Source organism: Mirounga leonina, unplaced genomic scaffold (genome assembly GCF_011800145.1).
Source record: "Mirounga leonina isolate KUSES-001 unplaced genomic scaffold, KU_Mleo_1.0 Mir_170, whole genome shotgun sequence".
In the NCBI taxonomy this organism is placed as follows: Eukaryota; Metazoa; Chordata; class Mammalia; order Carnivora; family Phocidae; genus Mirounga; species Mirounga leonina.
Window position 1 is genome coordinate 10,325,718 of NW_023270433.1, and position 12,598 is coordinate 10,338,315.

At 39.3% G+C, this 12,598-nt stretch overlaps 1 protein-coding gene and 1 long non-coding RNA gene across 3 annotated transcripts in view; one reads left to right on the forward strand and one right to left on the reverse strand.

Moving 5' to 3' along the window:
- LOC118017693 overlaps positions 1–3,700 on the reverse strand; it is a 45,547-nt gene extending 41,847 nt beyond the window's left edge. Inside the window, exon 1 of the long non-coding RNA XR_004681212.1 lies at positions 3,411–3,700. This is a non-coding gene — a long non-coding RNA (uncharacterized LOC118017693). The remainder of the gene's footprint in view (positions 1–3,410) is intronic.
- Positions 1–12,598, forward strand: part of NR6A1 (nuclear receptor subfamily 6 group A member 1) — a 228,664-nt gene that overhangs the window by 103,958 nt on the left and 112,108 nt on the right. The window lies entirely within an intron of this gene.

Consider the following 12,598-nt stretch of genomic DNA (forward strand, 5'->3'; position numbering starts at 1 on the left):
TTGCTGTCCAGTAGTACTTTTTTTTTTTTTAAAGATTTTATTTATTGGAGAGAGACAGAGCCAGAGAGAGAGCATGAGCGGAGCGGAGGGGAGGGACAGAGGCAGAAGCAGACTCCCTACTAAGCAGGGAGCCTGATGCAGGGCTCAGTCCCAGGACCCTGGGATCATGACCTGAGCCGACGCAGACACTTAACCGTCTGACCCACCCAGGCGCCCCCAGTAGTACTTTCTGATAGAAATATCCCATATCTGTGCTGTCCAGTATGATAGCCGCTCGTTACATGGGGCTAGTGAGTGTTTGAAGTGTAGCTAGCATGACTGGAGAAATGAAATTATTATTTTATTTAATTTTGTTTAATTTAAATTCAGATAAAAATAGCCCAGGTAGCTGGTGGCTACTGTACTGCACAGCAGCACAGCTTCAGGTCGTAACTAATGCTTGTGTTTGGTGGGTAATGACAGAATTTGAAGAGATCCAGTAATTGGTAGTTTAAAAGTTGCTGATTTGTTTTCCAGCAGCATTAAATTTAGCGGGCATTCGTCTTAAGGCCATGGGACCAGAGTAGAACAGTTCATGTTTCCAAGACACTTTTTGATCATTCATGATCTCATTTGATGAATATTTCAGGTATGATATCATTTAGGACTTATGTCTGCGAATGGATCACAGAAGAAGAAAGGCTCAAGAACAAAACCATTTATAACTTCCTTGTGTAGGGTCTCCTTCTGTTGAAATGGACACCATTCTGGCCTGTTGGTGCTCAGGTTGCAACATGAGGGCCTGGATGGGAACCTGTTCTCATTGATTGAGATTGGAGAAATAAGTTTCTCCCTTCACCTAGAATGTCCATTATTTTATTTTTTAGGTCTAAAGAGAGGGAAGTAGAGGCAATTTCTAAATTTAGCCATAGAGCTACAATAATTTGATAACCAACAAAAGAAAATGTAGTTTTCCTTTCTAATATGCCAAAATAAATCCTTAGGGCTTTGATTTTAGTTGTTTTGGAAAATACAACTCAGAACTCAGAAATATTCTATGTAAGATTAGTTTTTAAATTGATACATATCTTCTGGAGAAACTTTTGATTGAATTAAGTAGTAGATTTTATATGATATTTTGAAGAAAAATTTGTTTCCCTGGAGTCTTGGTATATTTGGTTTCATTTTGATTGGTCTTATGAAATAATTTGTAAAAGATACTAATTTTATTATGTGTCACTTGTGTCACTAAGCATATTTTTTCTCTGACATTTTATTTGCAAAATATTCTTCTCCTTTCTATCAAAGCTTACAACTAATCAACTCTGGGTGCTTTTGATTTTTCTGACTGTGCCAGGGCATTGAATGAAGTTCCCTATAGTGAGAAAAGAGAGCACATGAGACTGTGACTTTATGTACTCCAACAATAGAGCTTTTATGACATTGGAGGTGGTTAAAAAAGCTAGAAGTAGCTCTTAAACATGGCATCGATGTGTTGCCTTTTTTTTTTTTTTTTGTATTCTCAGAGCTGCCAGGAGTGTATCAGGCCTGTAATTTCCTGTTCTCTGAATCCCCCATCTTTCTGCAGCTCCAAGCTTTGTGTCCCACAGCCTGTGACTCTGTGCTAACAAATCGCTATTGTCCAGTGGGGCGAATGGTGGCTGGAACTAAAGAATTGCTGTCTGGTTTCTATTCAAATCCAGGTAGTGAGATATATGAATGGACTTTTCGAATCGTCATGTGAATAATGTCTGCTCGGCATGAAGGCTCAGAGCCACACTAGGAAAGATTAACTCCTAGGCTGACCACTAACATCCTTTGTGGTAGGAGGTAGAAACATTCCCAAGTATCATTTCATTCACACTTAATTTTCCATTTTATCCTCCAAAAGTAGGGTTAACCATTCAATTATTTGGCTACTTTTCTCCCAAGTTTTAGTGTTTCTGTTGATAATATGGAAGTTTGGGAAAATGCTAAGTTGTTTTTCACTTAGAAACACTGTATTTTTTTCTGTCAAAAGTTTTCTACCTTACGTTTATTATGGCATAAAGTTCTCTTTATAGTATACATACAAAAATGAGAAAGAAAGAGCTGCTTTTTCCAAGAAACCAACCCTTGAAACTGCTTTTTAACCAGTGAAGGGAAAAATCCTTTTTGTGTGTGTGTGTGTGCATTCTACTTATTTACATTTTCCCTCCAAAGTCCAAATTTATACAAAGAAAATAGAAACAACTTCAAATGCAGTATACTAACCAAACAAACAAGCCTTATTCAAATTAAGAACCAACTTAAGCATTTGTAAGTATAGCAGAATCAGGATTTTTTTAAAATCAGATTTGGAAGCCAGACTGAAGTCATAATTCTCATTTATCCTTGGGAAATTATTATTTTATCTTTGTCTTGTATACCTGAGAAAATGTCCACAGGCTAGAAGGGCCATGCTTTTTTACACTCCTTCCATATCACAGGTACTATGGAACGGAGAGCCTTTTATGTTTCTTTTTGTCTTAAACTCAGACAGCTTTGTAAGCAGTAGTGTGTAGATTACAAGAGTTAGACAAAAGCAGGCGCGACTGAGAAGAGTTGCGGGGGCGAGGGGGGGGAGCTTGGGGCACTTCCTGTCACTCAACACATTCCAGATCACTAAAAAATTTCCACACCCTCTGCATTCCCTCTTGCCCACCCCAGATCCCAGTATTTTCCGATTCCATATGTTGTGGTATTCATCACACTCCTCTCTATCACTGGGCTCTGGCTAGACTGCTTCAGAGGAGATGCATTCCTTTAGATTGCACAAAGCATAGCTGGGAAAATGGCTGGCAGTTTCAGAATCTAGTCACGATCGCACGCATGAGCACCTCCCACATCCATGCCCCTTCCCCCGCCCCTCCCGCCCCTGCAGCTGGCTGACCTGTCTCACCCACTGCTGGCCTATCGAACGGCCAGGACTGTCTGGTTTGGGCTCATGCCTTTGTCCATGTCTGGCTTAGTTCCTCTCTGTCTACGCTTGCCACTACCCCCACCGCCCCAGGCAGCACAAGTGTTCGGCCACACAAAACTACAGATAGAAAAGGTGGTAAAGACTTCAAACTTTTTTCTCCAGCAGTTTATTCTTTTGTGAATTTCTCCCTTTTTTATCTACTCTGTTTTAAGAAAACAAATACAAAATTAATTATCTAAAGGCAAAGAATGCAAAACAACCTTTGTGTTCCTTATAATAACTGACTTCATAACTCTCTCCAGCTGCGTTATGGGGTGTGTATAAAAAGCTTCTGTTCTGAGAACAAAGGAGCACGTGCAGAAATGAGACTAAAAAAATCCACTGACAGTATTTCACTACACAAATTACTTAAAAGATTTTAGTTAAGCTTCTCAACAGATTCAATGTTAAAATGGTTTTTAGTTTAAAAAAAAAAATTGAAAGTGCTTACCCAGTAAAAGAACCGAAGTAGTCCTGAACTGTTACGTAAGACTTTTTACAGTTGGATCTTTGTCAAAAGGGGGTGGGGGTGATGGGAGAAAGCAGCAACAACAATCAAAAAAGTTCGAGCTGCTGTGGCTAGAGGACAACTTCTGTGTTTCCAGATAGGATTCTTGCTGTAGAAATGGAACTTCCAGCCAGCACAGCATCCTGTCCCGGTAGAGAAATGAGTTTGTCAGTAAAAAAAAAATTAGATACTGGAACCCAGGCTAGACGAGGTATTGAACCGCGCCAGATTTCCTTGCAGCCCTGTCTGCTCAGCTCGCATTGAACTATATATGACCCAGATGATGGACAGAAGCACATTCAGTCATGTGCACTCTGGAAGAAAGCGGATTTGCTGGTCCCTGGCAGTGCAGGGGTTTGTCTTCTGATTGGGCTGTGCCCTGATCAGTGAAATGTGAAGCCCTCACCATTCAGAGGCCATAATTCAGGACTGGCAGTTTGAGTGTCTGGCTGCCTCTAGTCACTGAGAGAGACTTTGAAGGTGTTGCTTTTGTTTGGTGGCATTACCCACCCAGAGGTTCCTTACACCTATGTATTAGTGTCAGGAGCAGTGCTAGTCTTTCTGAAATGCGAGAAGGCAGCTGACTTTGCCTGAATCCTGTCATCTTATTGTTGATGAACTTGGCCCAAACTTAAACCAATTATTTGATGTGAGAATTGTTGTGATCCTAACCAAGGTTTATGTCCACACCACACCCTGTCCTTTATTTTAGGGTTTGATAAGGTAAAAATAAAGGTGTATTTGACTTCCTAGATGATACAAATTGCTCTTAATGAAAATTAGATGGATGGATAGAAGAGAAGTTAAGTTTTGAATTCTGGAGTCTTTGAACATACTAGGAAGAAACCTTATCTCTTATTATCCCCTTTGTGAAGCTGTCACTCTTATCCCAGTCCTTAGTCACATAGGGGACTGCTGGGGGGAAGCTTCCAAAGTATAGACCCCACTGAGCTGTGACATAGCCTTTAATCATGCAAGACAGCCAGAGTCTACTCTCTCCAGTCTGTCTGAACTAGGGTCCTTGGGATTTATTTCCCATCTTTCTGGGCCACTAGGAAACCGGGTCATTGAATAGTACTGTCAGTTGTGACATTTTTGTTTAGTATATAAAAGTTGTTTGGTTTAATGCACATTAGCATGATTTTTTTTTAAATTTCAGGCTGTAAAGTTGTGTTATGGGACCTTGGTACTGATATATGAAATCCACTCCACATGGGCCAGTTATTTTTTCCTGGGGACTTATCTCTTTAGGAATTAGCTTATATAATCCTTAACTGGCTTTTAGACATACAATACTTTATTTTTTGTTTCTTACACTTGTAGAAATAAACCTGTAGTCACTGTATAGAAACTGTCTATTTTGCTGTAAATTCTGGGTTTGGATGTTTGTGCATTTGTGGTTTCTTAGGTGTTGACTACATTATACAGGCTCCTGTGTTTGAGGACTGCCCTAAAATTCTGCTCATGTTTTAACCTGGGAAAAGCTGGCTTGATATGCTACCAGATATACAAATGACCAAAGTCAGAGAACGGGATGCATGCCCTCTCTCTTGCTATAAGTCATAGGACAATTATTCTTTTTTAAACTGTGGTAAAATATACATAACATTTGCCGTTTTTACCATTTTTAACTTTACAGTTCTGTAGTATTAAGTACATTCACATTGTTGTACAACCATCACTGCCATCTGTCACCAGAACTTTTTCATCTTTTTCCCCACTTGAAACTCTGTATATAACACTAACTTCCTATTCTTCCCTTCCCTCCAGCTCCTAGCAACCACATTTCTACTTTCTGTCTCTATGAATTTGACTACTCAAAATATCTCATATAAGCAGTGCTTGTCTTTTTATGACTGCGTTACTTCCCTTTGCATAATGTCCACTGTACTCCTCCATGCTATACCATGTGTCACAATTTCCTTCCTTTTAAAGGCTGAATAATATTCCATTGTATATATACTACATTTTATTTATCCTTTCATCTGTCCATGAACACTAGTTGCTTCTACCTTTTGGCTGTTAAGACAATCATTCTTGACCATTCCTCTGACAGTCTTATGAGGGCTTCTTTACAGAGCTGCTCTGACCCATCTCGGAAGCTATTCCATTTTATAAGTTGGAAGGGTTTTGATATACCTATCAACTCTAGAGACTAACCAGGACCTAATATCAGGTTTGCTAGAAAAGGGCAGATTTGTTTCAGCCTTCCTGGATGAGATAATACATACTACACTCCTAGTAATTCTTTTATACTTTTTGTTTATGGGTTTATCTTTCCTGTTACACTTTCAGCTCTTCATGGGCAGGGACTGTAGCCAGTTCCTCTTGAATTGTGTCTGTGCCCCTGTGTAGACTCAGGACCTATAATAAAGTAGACATTAATATTAGTTGGAAGAAAGATAAATGAATGAATAATAATAATTTTTACTGGGTTTTATTATGTACCAGACACTGTGACAGGTATTTTATATACATAAGCTTATCTAATTTTCAAAATAACCCTATGGTATAAGTACTATTACCTTCATTTAACAGATAAAGGCACTTGCCTAAGGCCTCACAGCATGTAGAAGATTTAATGGGGATTTGACCTCTCTTTCAGCTCCAGATCCATTATACTAGAGGCAAATTTCATAGTCTTCATAGGTGATGATCAGTGGGTTTTAGCCTAAGCATTGATTCCAAGTCAAATATTCTTTCAGTGGACATCAGGAGCTTATAGCCCTATGATAGATATAGTTCATGAGTAGATACTCAGAGGAAAGCTTGACCCATTAGTAACTTGGACCTTTTGTAGATTTTTAGCTGAACAACTGCTTGTTGAACTCAATTCACAGATATTCCTGTGTATGAAAATTCTTTCTCATATTATTTTGAAAGTGCAGTTAAAGGGCATATACTGGAATGAATGCACTGATGTTCTTCATTTTTCATTTGGCAGACACATACCCACAAACATGTATATAGGTATACATATACCATATGTTTATGGTATATATGTGTATATGTATATAAGTGAGTGAGTAAAATCTAGGTGCTAAGGAGAGATCAAGAACAAAAGATTTTTTTTTTTTTTTTAAGATTTTATTTATTTATTTGACAGAGAGAGACACAGCGAGAGAGGGAACACAAGCAGGGGGAGTGGGAGAGGGAGAAGCAGGCTTCCTGCGGAGCATGGAGCCTGATGCAGGGCTCCATCCCAGGACCCTGGGATCATGACCTGAGCCGAAGACAGACGCTTAACGACTGAACCACCCAGGGGCCCCAGATTCTTTTTTTTTTGTTTTTTAAGATTTTATTTATTTATTTGAGGGAGAGAAAGCGAGAGACAGAGCCTGAGTGGAGGGGGATGGGCAGTTTAGAAGCAGGTTCCCAGCTGAGCAGGGAGCCCTGATGGGGAGCCCATCCCATGACCTGAGCTGAAGGCAGCTGCTTAACTGACTGAGTGACCCAGGCGCCCCCAGAAAAGATTCTTATGGAACTTATAGTCTAGTGAGAAAACAGAAAATAAGTTAACAAGGTAAAATGAAGTAAAACAGAAAAGCATGCCGTGAAGAAAATAAAATAAAGAATCTGAAACTGACCAGCAAAAAGGAACTTTCTCAGTATTTTTAAATAAGGTTGTATTCAGATATTCTTTCTGATTCTAATAAGATTAATTGCTAATATTTGGCCCACATTATTTTTCAAATTCTCAAATACTGTGAAACATACAGAAGATAACATTATACACACTTGATAGTCTCATTTTATAAAGGCCAATGGCCTTCAGTTTTTTTGACCATTTTCCACTCTAAGAAAGATTTTATATTGCAATTCATTTATACACCTATTTGTGTGTATGTATCTACATATGAATATATATATACCTGAAACCATAGTTTCATGAAATAGTACTTATTACATGTAGTGTCATTTTTACTTTAAATGTTATCTGCAAGCCACTAAGTTGGTTTTACAACCCACTGGAGGGGCAACCTGAACTTTGAAAAATGGCTCTGAGAAGTTACGACTTGTCCAGTGTCACATAGCAAGGAAGTGGCAGAGCTAGGACTTGAATCAAAGCTTGATTCTAAAGCCCTTGTTTTTTCTACCACATTATATAGCTTCCCTAGTGATACTAACCTTTAATGAAACTGAATGATAATTAACCACAAATGACCTTTAATAACAATTATATAAAATGTAAATTTCCCAAAGCAGAGGCTACAGAAAGGAGCAAAAATAGTATTCCTCTGATCGTTGCCTCTGCATTTTTCAAAGAGCTGTTGGCCACTTGGAGTTGTCTGTCCATATCTTGAACAGAATGCAGTTGATAGTACTCATTAGTTATGCTGGGAACCTACAGATTTCCAAAGCATTTGTACCTCATTACTCGGCCTAGCCCTGAGTTCATTGTGATTCTTAAAATAATAGCAGTGTAAGACTTAGCTTCTGAGTGTGAGAGTGTGGTCTTCAAAAGTGAGGTGTTGCTGTGCGACTTGGAGTCAGGACTCATATATGGGAAAAGATACCTAGAGTCTGAGTTCAGCCCTGCCCTCTCTGACCTGGCTGTGGTACTGGTTAATTTTGTGCAAAGGAAAAATCATGCCCTCCTTTCTCCCTGGAACACAAGGCTATATCAAAGGGAGAAGGAAAGGGAATTAATACCTTTTGTCTACTGTGAGCCATGCATTGTACTCTGGGCACTTCTGACAGGGGTTTTTAATTCTCAAAACAGTTCTGTGAGGGGAATGGTATTTCCCTATTTTGCAGAAACGAAATGTTGAAAGAGAGGAGAAGTAATTTTTTTTTAAAGATTTTACTTATCTACTTGAGAGAGAGTGAGAGCTAGAGAGAGAGAGAGCACACACACACAGAGAGAGGAAGAGAGAGAAGCAGATTCCCCGCTGAGCAGGGAGCCCGACCTGGGGCTCTATCCCAGGACTCTGGTATCATGACCTGAGCCAAAGGCAGACGCTTAACTGACTGAAGTACCCAGGCGCCCCGAGAAGAAATGATTCTTAAGAATCACAGTCAGGCAGTGGCTGAGGGTGGTACAGGAACTCCCCTGTACCTTAACTTTCCAAATCATACCCTTCACCTTAGAGCTAAATGAGAGCTCCAAGCTAATGAGACTGTGTAGATGGGATATTTGTAGGCCTTGGAAATGAAGAGTTATGTCATAAGATGGAAGCCTGTGAAAACCTAATTGTGTGGAAATAGAGCTGCTTTCTTACTGCTGTGCAATGTAGGGTTTGCCTTGCTAGTTTTTAGTCTTCATGCAGGGGCTTTCCAATGAAAAATAATTAAAATCTGCTAGTTTCATTAACCAGCTGGATTGTTTTTTGTTTGTTTTTTTCTCCTTTTTCTGCCATGACTTGGACATAGTTTGTTTTTTTTTTTCCCTTTTGGGGCAAATTAGGTTGGCTCTCCAAAGCTTCTGGACCTCCTTATTTCTTGGGTAGGCAAAAATAGGTGCCAGTGTCTGTTAGGGAAAAGGGTAAAATCACATGGACAGGATTGGGTTTAAGGCACAGACCATAAACCATTACTCCCATGGCTGCAGGAATATGCTCTTTTTTTTTTTTTTTTTTTTTTGTGAAAAAGAGACTGACCCAGTGTTAATCACTTGATTGTATAATTAAAGCCAAGGATTTTGGATAATTTCTTTACATACATATATCTGAAGGCCTGTTTTTTTCTCTTCCATCTTGCCTTCCCATGGATCATATCAAGGGTAAAGATGGCAATGTAGATTAGACAAAAAGAGACGAAACCACCATGGGCCAGACCCTATGGTAGGTGCTTTGCAAAACTGTTACTTTGAATTCTTACAATATTCTTATTAAATTGGTATTTCCATTTCCTCTTTTTTTTTTTTAAGATTTTATTTATTTATTCATAAGAGACAGAGGCAGAGGGAGAAGCAGACTCCCCGCCGAGCAGGGAGCCTGATGTGGGACTCGATCCCAGGACCCTGGGATCATGACCTGAGCCAAAGGCAGACGCTTAACCATCTGAGCCACCCAGGCATCCTCCCCTGCCTTTTTTTAAGATTTCATTTATTTATTTATTTGAGAGAGAGGGAGAGTGTGTGCATACAAGCCAGGAGGCAGGGGCAGAGGGATAAGAAGACTCCATGCCTAGCAGGGAGCCCGATGCGGGACTCGATCCCAGGACTCCAGGATCATGACCTGAGCCGAAGGCAGTCGCTTAACCAACTGAGCCACCCAGGCGCCCCAACTCAGATTTTTTTGTGGCTCCAAAGCTCTTAAAAAAAAAAAGTGAGCCTCTCTTTTTAAGCCCTCTCTTTTTATTACCTGTTTACTGTCTTCACTAAAGCACTAAGGCACTTCCATTTATCTCAAGGGCATTACCAGGGTTCGGAGAATGTTGGCGGTGATTATATCCCTTAGGACAGACTTTTTCAGAGTTGGGTTATGATGACTTCATCATTTAAAATTCAGGCCATCAAGGGGCGCCCGAGTGGCTCAGTCAGTTAAACGTCCAACTTTTGATTTCAGCTCAGGTCAGGATCCCAGGGTCATGATCTCAAGGGCATGAGATCGAGCTCTGCCTTGGGCTCTGTGCTGGGTGTGGAGCCTGCTGAAGATTTCCTCTCTCCCTCTCCTTCTGCCCCTCCCCCTTCTAAAAATTTCAGGCCATTAAAATCTTTAGGAGCTGATTATAATAACATGGATGGACACAGGACCATTGAGACCACTTTGGTCTGATTTCCTATTTGTAGTGGCTTCTACTAGGCCTCTCTGAGCAGTTCTGTTAACCTTTTATATAAAGATCTTGTCCAGGAGATATGTGACACCAAAATTAACACACTTTCTAGAAGTTTACATGTTCACTATTCACGTTAAAATCACAAGTACCCATTGAGTAAGATAGCAGAGATTAATTACTTTAAGCAATTTTTAGGGAGCCATTTTTAACTTAAACATTTCTGAATATATAGTTTTCTTCTTTATAAAATTTGTAACCTCTCATTTTTCTCTACGCTTCTAAAGGCAATAACTATTAATACTTGAAAACTTAGAAAATTGGTATTTTTTTCTTTCATACATATTTTAATTAATACATTTTATTTTTTTAGAGCAGTTTTAGGTTCATTTCAAAATTGAGTGTCAAAATATGGAGACTTTTCACATACCCCCTGTCCCCAACATACATAACCTCCCCACTGTCAACATCAAGTACCAGAGTGGTGCAGTTGTTACAACTGATGAACCTATACGGACACATCATTATCACCCAAAATCCGTAGTTTACTTTAGGGTTCACTCTTGGTGGTGTGCATTCTGTGGATTTTGACAAATGTATAATGACATGTGTTACCATTGCAGTATCGTGCAAAATTGTTTCACTGCCTTAAAAATTCTCTGTGTTCTGCCTGGCAACTACTACTATTTTTACTGACTCCATAGTTTTGCCTTTTCCAGATGTCATACAGTTGGAATCATATAGTAAGTATGTGACCTTTTTTGATTGGCTTTTTTCACTTACTGATAGGCATTTTAAGTTTTTTCCATGTCTTTTTATGGCTTGATAGCTTATTTATTTTTAGCAATGAGTAATATTCCATTGTCTAGATATACCAGCTTATCCATTCACCTACTAAAAGACATCTTGATTGCTTCCAAGTTTTGGCAATTATGAATAAAGTTGCTGTAAACATCTATGTACAAGTTTTTGTGTGGATGTAGATTTTCAGTTCATTTGGGTTAATACCAAGGAGTATAATTGCTGGATTATATGGTATAAATATGTTTAGTTTTTTTTTTTTAAACTGCCAAACTGTCTTCAAAAGTGGCTATACCAGGGGTACCTGGGTGGCTCAGTCAGTTAAGCGTCTGCCTTTGACTCAGGTCATGATCCCAGAGTCCTGGGATCGAGCCCTCTCAGCAGGGAGCCTGCTTCTCCCTCCCCCTCTGCCCCCACCCCTGCCCCTGCTCATGCTCGCTCTCTCAAATAAATAAAGTCTTAAAAAAAAAAGTGGCTATACCAGTTTGCATTCTGACCAGCAAGGAATGGGGGAATGTTTATTACTCCATATCCTCATCAGCATTTGGCATTGTCAGTGTTTTGGATTTTGGTGTTTTGGATAGTAGGTGTATAGTGGTATTTCATTGTTGTTTTAATTTGCATTTCTGTATTGACATCCAACATTGAGCATCTTTTCTTTTGCTTACTTGCCATCTGTATGTCTTCTTTGGTGAGCTATCTGTTCAAGTCTTTTGCTATTTTTTAATTGGGTTGTTATTTTCTTTTTGTTGAGTTTTAAAAGTTTCTTTTATATCTTAGGTAACAGTCTTTCATCAGATGTGTCTTGTGCAAGTATTTCCTTCTAGTCTGTGGCTTGTCTTCTCATTCTCTTGAAATTGTCTTTAGCAGATGAGAAGTTTTTATTTTTAATGAAGTCTAGCTTATCAGTGATTTCTTTCATGGATCATGCCTTTGGTCATTGTCATACCCAAGGTCATCTAGGTTTCTCCTATGTTATCCTTTAGGAGTTTCATAGTTTTGTGTTTGACATTTAGGCCTATGCTTCATTTTGACTTAACTTTTGTGAAAGGTGTAAGGTCTTTGTGTAGACTCATTTTTTTACGTGTGGATATTCAGTTGTTCTGGCACCATTTGTTGAAAAGACTATTTTTGTTCTATCATATTGCCTTTACTCTTTTGTCTTAGATCAGTTGACTCTATTTTGTTAGTCTATTTCTGGGCTCTCTCTTGCATTCCATTGATCTATTTGTTCTTTTCCCAATATCACACTGTCTTAATTGCTGGATCTTTACAGTAATTCTTGAAATCAGTTAGTGCTAGTCCTCTGACTTTGTTCTTCTCCTTCAATATTGGTAGTGTTGGCTATCCTGGGTCTTTTGCATCCCCATATCAATTTTAGAATCAGTTTGTCAATACCCACAAAATATTTTGCTGTTTTTTTTTTTTTTTAAGATTTTATTTATTTATTTGACAGAGAGAGAGCAAACACAAGCAGGGAGAGCAGCAGAGGGAGAGGGAGAAGCAGGCTTTCTGCTATGCAGGGAGCCTGATGTGGGGCTCGATCCCACAACCCCGGGATCATGACCTGAACCAAAGGCAGACGCTTAACTGACTGAGCCACCCAGGCGCCC